The following is an 11,563-nucleotide window of genomic DNA, read 5'->3' as shown; positions in this document are numbered from 1 at the left end:
GATGATGACAGGGAAGACAGGTGACAGCAGGGACAGGAACAGGCAGAGACGAGAGCAGGCAACAGAAGGATCCTGGGTGAGACAGAGAAGACAGCAGGAATCTGATCTCACAGAGGAGAGAGCAGGAGGCAACAAACACGTCTTCCTCCCCGGTCCCATCTCTGATCTCTCTCTCCTGGAAATCCTTTCTCTAATCCAGACAGAGTGTGGAGGCCCCAAGAGATAATTCAAGAACACAGAAAAACGCATGCTTGTGAGTCATGAATAGATAAAACAAATAGGGATTTTTAAAAAATGGAAGCTCCCCTCCTTCATAATTTCCCAGTGGTCAAAGGGATTGTTTTGTGTTTATTCTTCCAGACATTTGTCTATGAACCTATGAACAGGTAGATGGGCTTTTAAATTTTGCTTTAGATAAAAATGGATTATGTGATGCATATTGTTCTTCAGCTTTTCCTATCCAACAATCTACCATGGCCATAATTTCATGCCAGAACATATCTGCCTCCTGCTTTTTCTGTTTTGTTTTGTTTTAAATATATTTTTTATTGATTTCAGAGAGGAAGGGAGAGGGAGAGAGAGATAGAAACATCAATGATGAAAGAAAAATCATTGATAGGCTGCCTCCTGCACACCCCCTACTGGGGATCAACCTGCAATGAGCATGTGACCTTGACCAGAATTGAGCCCGGAAACCTTCAGTCTGCAGGCCGATGCTCTATCCACTTAGCCAAACCAGCTAGGGCTGTCTCCTGCTTTTTCTTGACTATGTAGTACTCTTTTGCAGGAATGCACATAATAGATATCATTCCTCTATTGGTGGACTCCAATTTTTCTCTGTTCCACACAGGACTGGAAAGGACCTCCATTCAGAGATAATACGCAGAATGGTTAAGAATATTAGCTCTGCTGGGTTTAATCCCAGCTCTGTGACCTTATGGCAAGTCATTTAACTTCTCTGTCCTTCTTTTCTCATCTGTCAAATGGGGATAATGATCGTTTTTACCTCACAGGGCTCTTTTGAAGATTCCTCAAGATAATTCACATTGAGCTCTGGTCCATAGCAAGCACTTGACCAATGTGGGTTATATTGGTTTGTGTGTGTGTGTGTGTGTGTGTGTGTGTGTGTGTGTGTGTTTTAAAATATATTTCTTTATTGATTTCAGAGAGGAAGGGAGAAGGAGAGAGAGATAGAAACATTAATGAAGAGAGAGAATCATGGTGGATCGGCTGCCTCCTGTAAGTCCCTCACTGGGGATCGAGCCCACAACCCCGGCATGTGCCCTTGGCCAGAATCGAACCTGGGACCCTTCAGTCCGCAGGCTGACGCTCTATCCACTGAGCCAAGCAGGCTAGGGCTATATTGTTAATATTGGACATCAATCTTTGCCTAGGCAGGCAAGTATCTGCAAGTCAACTTTGTAAAAGTGTTTAAATTGTGATGGGTCTTTCTGGCTCACTTTGGAAGACCAGAATCTGGGCAGCACACTCTTTTAGAGATGAACTACATTCCGTTTTATTGCTTTGTTCATTAACGCCTGGTTGGAGACCATTGGTCTCACCCAGTGCAGTCTTCCCCAGTCTACACACCACTATAATAATTGCTCTAAGCATTCCACCCCCACCATGTGCCAGGAACCCTGCAAAGCACTTCGACATGCTTTGTTGAACTCAGTCAGCACAATGAACCTGCAAAATGGATGCAATGATCCCTGCTTTGCAGGCAAGAAAACTGACACTCTGAGAAGGAAAGTGATCGACTCGAAGTCACATAACCTAAGTTGGGGCTATGACATCCCCAGAGGGGGCGGAGAGCTCGGGGAAGAGTTGCTGGAGGGGTTCCCATGAAGAAGTAAAAAGGGCCACAACTGTGGTATAGTGGGGTCTGGATTTCCTTCAGGAGCCAAAGGACCCCCAGGAAAATCAAGATGGACGGAGACCCAACTTACGGACTGGGGAAACAAACAAGTGGAATTAGCATCGGGCACCCTGCAAGCACGTCAAGAGCCTGTCATTCATTCATTCACTTGTTCATTCACATATTTCTTTCTTTTATTTATTTATGTATTTTTTTGGTAATCCTCACCCGAGGATATTTTTTCCCATTGATTTTTAGAGAGAGTGGAAGGGAGGGGGAAAGACAGAGAGAGAGAGAGAGAAACATCGATGTGAGAGGGACACATCAATTGGTTGCCTCCCACACGCCGTAAACAGGGCCAGGGATCGAGCCTGCAACTGAGGTACGTGCCCTTGACCAGAATTGAACCCGGGATCCTTCAATCTAAGGGCTGATGCTCTAACCGCTGGGCAAGACTGGCTGGGGCCATTCACACATTTCTTGATTGCCAACTATGTATCTGGCATTGGACTAGTTGTTGGGAACATAGCCCATAGGAACATGATCCAGACCTTGGAACTCACAATCCAGTTATCAGAAGGCTTGCTGGATGTTGCTGAAACGGAAAGTGATGTACAAGCATCAGGGCGTATTATTTTTGGGTGGGGGTTCAGGAAGCAAAATAGAGCCAAGGGTGTCAGGCTGGCTTGGTCAGTAATTAAGAGACGGAATAAGACTGCAGGCAGAAGCCCTACTTTCTTTTTGAAAACCTCAAAAACTCTCCAACCTATAGCCACTGCCACGCCAGTCTTTATTTTTTTTTTAAATTGATTTCTGAGAGAGAGGAAGGGAGAGGGAGAGAGAGAGAGAAACATCAAGGAGGAGAGAGAATCATGGATCAGCTGCCTGCTGCACGCCCCCTACTGGTGATGGAGCCCACAGCCCGAGCATGTGCCCTTGACCGGAATCGATCCCGGGACCCTTCAGTCCACAGGCCGACGCTTTTTCCACTGAGCCAAACCGGCTATGGCTGCCACGCCAGTCTTGAGGTCAGCCAGCTGCGCTACCGGCCAGCTAGTGTGTGGGTCACGGAGCTCTGTTGCATGGATATTTCTGAAGTGCACCAGAGAAGGAGTCCAGAGGGGGTCTGGGTCCATCATTGGTCCAGGGTTAAGTGGCTGTGTGTGGACTCTAAGGGCAGGGCTGAGGGTGGGGAGCTCAGCCCAGCCCACAGAGCTTTCACCTCACTTTGCTCTGTGGTTGACACCTCCCTCCCTCTGCCTGACACCCACTTATCTCTTCTCCCCATCTGTCAGTCTATCAGATGCAATGAGTTGGCCTTTGGCTTCACACCCCAGGGTGGAGAGATCCTGAGATAGGGTGCCCTGCTCGCACATTTGCAGAAGGGGCCTCAAGACTCTTGCATCTTCCCCTGCACCCACCTTGACTTTCCAGTCCTGTGGAAAAATTTGCAGATAGGTCTTCAAATGAATTCTGAGGTCATCCCATCCATCCTCTCATCTCTACCATTCTAAGAAGATAGGAGGTAAAAAGAGGTCAAATAGCTGGGATTCAAATCCACTGGAGCTAATATATTCTTAACTACCATGCAACACTGCATACCATGTACATGGATGCTCTTTCCAGCTTTGTGTGAAAGAGGGAACTTTTGAAGTCCACATATATGTCCACCATTAGAGGAATGATACACATTATGTATAGCCATGAAATAGAATACTATACAGCCAGCAAAAAAAGCAAAGGGTAGGTTTATTGAGTGCCTCCTATATGCCAAATGTCTTTATAATTATCTAATCTTTCTCAAAATCTTCCATGGTCAGAATTATTAATGTCCCTGTATTGGTTGTTGTTTTGTGTGTGTTTTTGTTGTTGTTTTTTAAAAATATATTTTTATTGATTTCAGAGAAAAGGGGAGAGGGAGAGAGAAATAGAAACATCAATGATGAGAGAGAATCATTGATTGGCTGCCTCCTGCCTACTGGGGATGGAGCCTACAACCCAGGCATGTGCCCTTGACCAGAATCAAACCCGGGACCCTTCAGTCCGCAGGCCGGTGCTCTATCCATGGAGCCAAACCAGCTTGTGCAAAGTCCCCATTTAATAGATGAGCAAACAAATACTCGGTAAAGGTAACCAGGTAGCATCAACTCAAACACTTACAGCGGCCGTGCAGTTAACATAAACTGGCCCAGGAATAAATTTGGTACAGATGGTACAGAACACTCAGCCTTGGTGTCAGGATTCACATGGAAGGATGGGGACTGAGGCAAGCGAGGGACCAGGGGCCATTCACCATGACTCAGCATAATTAGGAGCCAGTGTTGCCAGATTCTGACTTTTCTAGAGAATTTTAAAATCAGGATTTTTATGTGAAATTTCTATATATTTTTCAAAGTTGGTTCAAATGTTTTAAAATAATGTGCCCACCAATCAGGACAGATCTGTGTGCCGGATTCCACTGCCTCGGCCTCAGGTCCCAGAGGCCCAGGACTTTCCATGTTTTCACCCGTCTCCAAAGGTACGACTCAAATGGAGTCTACCCAACATTCAAAGAATTAATCATCATTCTTTACAAATTCTTCCAAAAGACGGAAGAGAAGGGAACACATCCCAACTCATTCTATGAGGCCAGGATTGCCCTGATACCAAAACCAAAAGCATCACAAGAAAAGAAGACTAAGACCCCTTAGGAATATGGATGGAAAAATCCACAACAATATACCATGACTAAGTGGGATTTATACCAGAAGCGGTTTAACATCCAAAAATCAATTAATGTAATACACCATGTGAATAGGATAAAGGACCAAAACCACATGATCATCTCAATAGATGCAGAAAGTGCACTTGACACTAACCCGCCGAAACCGGTTTGGCTCAGTGGATAGAGCGTCGGCCTGCGGACTGAAGGGTCCCAGGTTCGATTCCGGTCAAGGGCATGTACCTTGGTTGTGGGCACATCCCCAGTGGGGGGTGTGCAGGAGGCAGCTGATCGATATTTCTCTCTCATTGATGTTTCTAACTCTCTATCCCTCTCTCTTCCTCTCTGTAAAAAATCAATAAAATGTATTTAAAAAAAAACACTAACCCAACTAGGAACAAGAAGTTTCCTCGTCCTGGCGAGAGGTCGCATAGCTGGGATTCAAATCCACTGGAGCTAGAATACTCCTAACTACAAAAAGCACACCACCACCACCAACATTGTACTTAATGGAACAAGACTAGGATATCCATTCCCACCACTTCTCTTCAACATTGCCTGGAGAGTCTAGCTAGGGCAATTAGGTAAGAAAAATATTTTTTAAAAAGGCATCCAGATTAGAAAAGATTTGGAAATGTTTGGAATTAGATATAAGTAGTGGTTGCACAACATTATGAATGTATTAAATGCCAGTGAATTGTTCACTTTATTTTATTTATTGAATTTATTTGGTGACATTGGGTAATAAAATCATACAGATTTCAGGTATACAATTCTACAATACATCATCTGTATATTGTATTCTGTGTTTACCACCCCAAGGAATTGTTCACTTTAAATGGCTGGCTTTATGTTATGTGAATTTCACCTCAATGATTTTTTTTTTTTTTTTTTTTTTTAGTGAAAAGATGACCTACAGAATGGAAGAAAATATTGGCAAATCATATATCTCACAAATAACTTGTATCCAGAATATATAAACAACTCTGACAACTCAATAATAAAGGACAAATAAAAACAAGCAAAGTAGTAGAATCACTATGTTGTATACCTGAAACTAATATTGTATGTCAACTATCCTATATAATAAAGAGGTGATATGCAAATTGACTGTCACACCCTCACAAGATGGCTGTCTACGACCAGGCCGGCAGGAGGGTTAGTGAGGGAAGACCAAACGACTAAACAAGCAGGCTGCATGGGGCGACCAGGCCAGTGGGGGGGCCGTGAGGGGTGACCAGGCTGGCAGGGGCGCTGTGAGGGGCGACCAGGCCAGTAGGGGGCGCAGTTTGGGGCAACCAGGCTGGCAGGGGGATGCAGTTGGAGGCGACCAGGCCAGCAGGGGGGGCAGTTAGGGGCGATCAGGCTGGCACGCAGAGGCAGTGAGGGGTGATCAGGCCGGCGGGGGGTGGGGGATGCAGGCAGGCAGGTGAGCGATTAGGAGCCAGCGGTCCAGGATTGTGAGAGGAATGTCCAACTACTGGTTTAGGCCCGATCCCAAGGCAGTCGGACATCCCCCGAGGGGTCCCAAATTGGAGAGGGTGCAGGCTGGGCTGAGGGGACCCTCCTCCCCCCATGCACAAATTTCATGCACCAGGCCTCTAGTACTTTAATAAAAAAGAGAAATCCTAGCCCAGCCGGCATGGCTCAGTGGCTGAGCATTGACCTATGAACCAGGAGGCCGGGGATCGATTCTCAGTCAGGGCATATGCCCAGGTTGCAGGCTCGATCCCCAGTAGGGGGTGTGCAGGAGGCAGCCAATCAATAATTCTCCTCATTGCTGTTTCTATCTCTCTCTCTCCCTTCCTCTCTGAAATCAATAAAAATATTTTTTTTAAAAAAGAGAGAAATCCTAGAAAGATATATATATATAAGAAGCTATTAATAGTGGTTACTTGTAGGAGTAAGGCTGGAGATTAAAAAAGGGAAAACTATTTCTACTTTTTCATTTTACTTTTTATTTTAGTTTTCTATACTCTTTAATTATATACATACATTATATTTATAATAAATGTTTAACACTTAAAAATTATTCCCTCTACCAATTCCAAAAATGTCTATTGAAGTTATTTTTTTGAAAAAGAAAAAAACAACAAGCAAAGTATATGAACAGACATTTCTCCAAAGAAAATATACAAATGGCACATAAAAAATATTCCACATGCCAAAACCGGTTTGGCTCAGTGGATAGAGCGTTGGCCTGCGGACTGAAAGGTCCCAGGTTTGATTCCGGTCAAGGGCATGTACCTTGGTTGCGGGCACATCCCCAGTAGGGGGTGTGCAAGAGGCAGCTGAACGATGTTTCTAACTCTATTTCTCTCTCTTCCTCTCTGTAAAAAATCAATAAAATATATTTAAAAAAAATTCCACATAAGTAAGTTATTAGGGAATTGCAAATCAAAACCACAATAAATTATCACTTCACACCCACTAGGATGGTTATAATACTTTAAAGTATAATAAAATACAAGTGTTGGTGCCAATGTGCAGAAATTGGAACCGTTATACACTGCTGTTGGGAATGTAAAATGATGCAGCCACTTTGGAAAAGTTTGACAGTTTCAAAAAGTTAAACAGAGAGTTACCATATGACCCCACAATTCTACACACACACACACACACACACACACACACACACACATCAAAAAAATTGAAAACATGTTCATACAAAAACTTGTACATGAATGTGCATAGCAGCATTAGTTATAATACTAACCCATAGTATCTGAACCTCAGTAGCCTCTACATCTGCTCTGGCCCCCGAAATCTCCCAGTCTAAGTAGAAAAGACCCAATAAGGGGTAATGCTGAAGACCTTTAAGAGACTAAGTGTTGCCCTGGCTGGTGTGGTTCAGTTGGCTGAACATCATCCCATGCACTGAGAGGTCACTGGTTCGATTCCTGGTCAGGGTACATGCCTGGGTTGCAGGCTCACTTCCCAGTAGGGGGTGTGCAGGAGGCAGCTGATGGATGGTTCTTGATCATTGATATTTCTCTCTCTCTCCCTCTTCCTTCCTCTCTCTCTCTAAAAATCAATAAATACTTTTTTTTTTTAAAGAGAGAGACAAAGTGTTGAGGGAGCACAGAACACAAAGCAGGAGGTTTCTTCTGTCTGGACCATGGCAGGGAAGGTAATTTCACCATGTCGCTAACCACTCAAAATGCTTCAGTGGCTCCCAAACCCCCTGATTTAGCCTCTGAGGCCTCGTCTGATGCAGCCTCTGCTCAGCTCACCATTAAAATGCACAGAATCTCAGCGCATCCTTCCAGAGGAGGTAGCATCTCTATTTCACAGGAAAGGAAATAAGACTCAGAGACTTTAAATGGCTTGCCCAGGGTCACATAATGAGCTAGAATTTAAACCCAGGCCTAACTCCAGAGCTTGTGCTCTAAGAATCACAGGATCATTTTAAGGGCTAAATGAACAATTTGTGAAAACACCTTGAAAAGTGTACAAGAGAAATTTGAGACACCATTCATAGCAAAAGTCTTTTGAGTTAACTTGAAAATATTCTCATCTTGAGCAAAACCCCCCAGATATCCAACAATATCATCACATCAAAGGAGACCAAAGGGGTCAACATGAAATGGCTTACAAAACTGAGGGTCTCCTCTCTGGTCAGGGTGGGCAAGCACAAATTCTGAAAGACTTGTTCCCTGTGGATTCTGACAATACCAAACTCTGCTCTGCCCTCAGCCAGAAGGAGCTGTCTAAAGCCCATTGCCTTGAGCAGATTCAGGAGCTGAGAAGGTTCGCATGTTTAAGATGGGTTCAGGCCAGCCTTTTTATTTTATTTTATTTTTTCATTTAATTGATTTCAGAGAGGAAGGGAAAGGGAGAGAAAGATAGAGACATCAATGATGAGAATCATTGATCAGCTGCCTCCTGCACGCCCCCTACTGGGGATCGAGCTCCCAACCAGGCATGTGCCCTGACGGGAAATCGAACCTTGACTTCCTGGTTCATAGATCGATGCTCAACCATTGAGCCAGAACAGCCGGGCCCAGCCCTTTTCAAACTCATTTCCTATGGAACACTTATAAAGTAAGAATATATAAGCAAAACCCTACCTGAAGGTCATCTCCTCTAGATTAAAGGAGATAGCTAGCCTCTCACACAATAACAGAGGTGTCACAAGTTAACTGCTACAAGAAGTGATCAAAAATTGATTCTTATTTTGTGTGTGTGTGTGTATATATACATATATCCTACCTAATAAAAGAGTAATATGCAAATTGACCCTAACTCTGTCACACCCACCAGCCACGCCCACCAGCCAATCAGGAGCAAATATGCAAATAAACCCAACCAAGATGGCTACAGCCACAGAGAGCGGGAGGGAGGCTTAGGTTTCCCCGGCAACAGAAGAAGCTAAGCTTTCCGCCTGCCCTTACCGGCCTAAGCCTCCACTCAAGGCTACAAAGTTTCAATTAGAGAAGGTAAACAAATCCAAACAGAAATGGCAGCAGCTATGGAGCTGGAAAGAGCAGGAGGCAAGGGTTGCCCCCTGGCAATGAAGGAAGCAAAGCTTCTGCAGCCCTGGCTGGCCTAGGCCTCTGCTCCAGGCTACAAAGTTTCAATTATAGAAGATACATCAATCCCAAGAGAAATGGCTGCCAGCCACGGAGCGAGCAGGAGGCTTGGCTCTGCTCCAGGCTACAAAGTTTCAATTGTAGAAGATACATAAATCTCAGATACCAGGGCCTCTGCTTGGGTCGCCAGGGGGCGTGGCCGGCCTGCAAACCACCACAGGCCCTTCACCCAGGCTGCCCCACACCTCAAGGGAACCCCTACCCTGATCCGGGACATCCTTCAGGGCAAACCAGCTGGCCCCCACCTGTGCACCAGGCCTCTATCCTAGCTAATAAAAGAGTAATATGCAGATTGACCATCACTCCAACACACAAGATGGCTGTCCCCTTGTGGTCAAAGATCCTGCCCCCATGTGGACACAAGATGGCCACCACAAGATGGCCAGCAGGGGAGGGCAGTTGGGAGGGACCAGGCTTGCAAGGGAGGGCAGTTGGAGGTGATCAACTCTGCAGGGGAGGGCAGTTAGGGGTGACCAGGCTGGCAGAGGAGGAAAGTTGGGGGCAAACAGGCTGGCAGGGGAGCAGTTAGGCATCAATCAGGCTGGCAGCAGAGTGGTTAGGGGGTGATCAGGCTGGCAGGCAGAAGCGGTTAGGTGCAATCAGGAAGGCAGGCAGGTGAGCAGTTGGGAGCCAGCAGTCCTGGATTGTGAGAGGGATGATCCGGTGGGATCAAGCCTAAACGGGCAGTCGGACATCTCTCAAGGGGTCCCAGATTGGAGAGGGTGCAGGCTGGGCTGAGGGACACCCTCCCTCTGTGCACAAATTTCATGCACCGGGCCTCTAGTATATATATATTTACTGATTTCAGAGAGGAAGGGAGAGGGAGAGAGAGATAGAAACATCAATGATGATGAGAGAGAATCATTGATCGGCTGCCTCCTGCACACCCCTTACTGGGGAGGATTAAGCCCGAAACCTGGGCATGTGCCCCCGGCCGGAATCGAACCTGGGACCCTTCAGTCTGCAGGCCGATACTCTATCCACTGAGCCAAACCAGCTAGGGCCGGATTCTTATTTTGAATAGACAATAAGCATTGAGTATCACATGCTGAAATAATAAGACAAGTTGTAAAACATAGTAAAATTATCAAATATCTTAAGTCAACTCAATATGTGGTTGATGAATTCATTAATATGAAATTGAAGAATGTCTATTGAAATAAAAGAATGCATTTATGCATTGAAGTATAGTTCATGAATATTGTTGGAATTCTTTTTTAAAATTTTATTCTTATTGTTGAAATTATTACAGATGTCCCTTCCCCCTCCCCCCATTGTCCCCCTTCACCTCACTTCCATCCTCTCCCTGGCCTTCCCCACACTATTATCTGTCCATGGGCTATGCATATAAGTTCATTGGTTAATCTCTTGTAGGAATTCTTTCTTTTGAAATATATTTTTATTGATTTCAGAGAGGAAGGGAGAGAGAGGGAGAGATAGAAACATCAATGATGAGAGGGAATTATTCATCTGCAGCCTCCCACAGTCCCCACACTGGTGATGGAGCCTGAAACCCAGGCATATGCCCACGACTGGGAATCGAACTGTGACCTCTTGGTTCATAGGTCGACACTCAAACACTGAGCCACACTGACTCTTATAGTGTGGGATCCCCTTTCCACATCCCGCGTGGTTCAGGGTTCCGGTTCAGGGTTCGAGTTCTGGAGAAGGGCCGCACACAAATGAAGAGACTTGAAGAAATTCAATTTGGCAATATGGGGGGCCAGGCGGTAGTCCAACTCTAGTGGGAGAACTACTACTCTGCTCTGGCCCTGCTATCCCTTTTATTAAGGCTATGGGGAAAACATCTTCGGCAAGATAAACAGAAACTTACATGTAGCCCTTAGGCAGGAAATAACAGAAATTTACATAGGACAAACAGAGGTGGAGGCTGCTTCAGCTAACAATGTCTTAACTAAAGGGTGAGTGGTTAGAGCAATTAAGGTTGTTGAAGGGCCTTCCTGGCTTCCTGTCAACATCTCTTTTAGTGAAAACTGATTGGTTTCCGGCATTGTAGGAATTCTTGATGTGTTAATCCAGGTCCTCTGAGAAGCAAATGTTAAGAGGGGATTAGATTCCCTAACCAGTTTGGCTCAGTGGATAGAGCCTTGGCCTTCGGACTGAAAGGTCACAGGTTCGATTTCAGTCAAGGGCATGTACCTTGGTTGTGGGCATATCCCCAGTAGGAGGTGTGCAGGAGGCAGCTGATCGATGTTTCTCTCTCATTTACATTTCTAACTCTCTATCCTTCTCCCTTCCTCTCTGTAAAAAATCAATAAAATATTTGTCCACCATCCAGAGCTGAAAAGTCAGTGCCGACATGTACACATAAGGAACTGGTGGACATTGAAATTGGGTCTCAAAAGAACTGTTGGTCCAGAAAGAAACTCACTACAGACTGATTCATTTGCC

Source organism: Cnephaeus nilssonii (genome assembly GCF_951640355.1).
Source record: "Cnephaeus nilssonii genome assembly, chromosome: 7".
Lineage (NCBI taxonomy): Eukaryota > Metazoa > Chordata > Mammalia > Chiroptera > Vespertilionidae > Cnephaeus > Cnephaeus nilssonii.
This window is presented reverse-complemented; position numbering follows the sequence as displayed.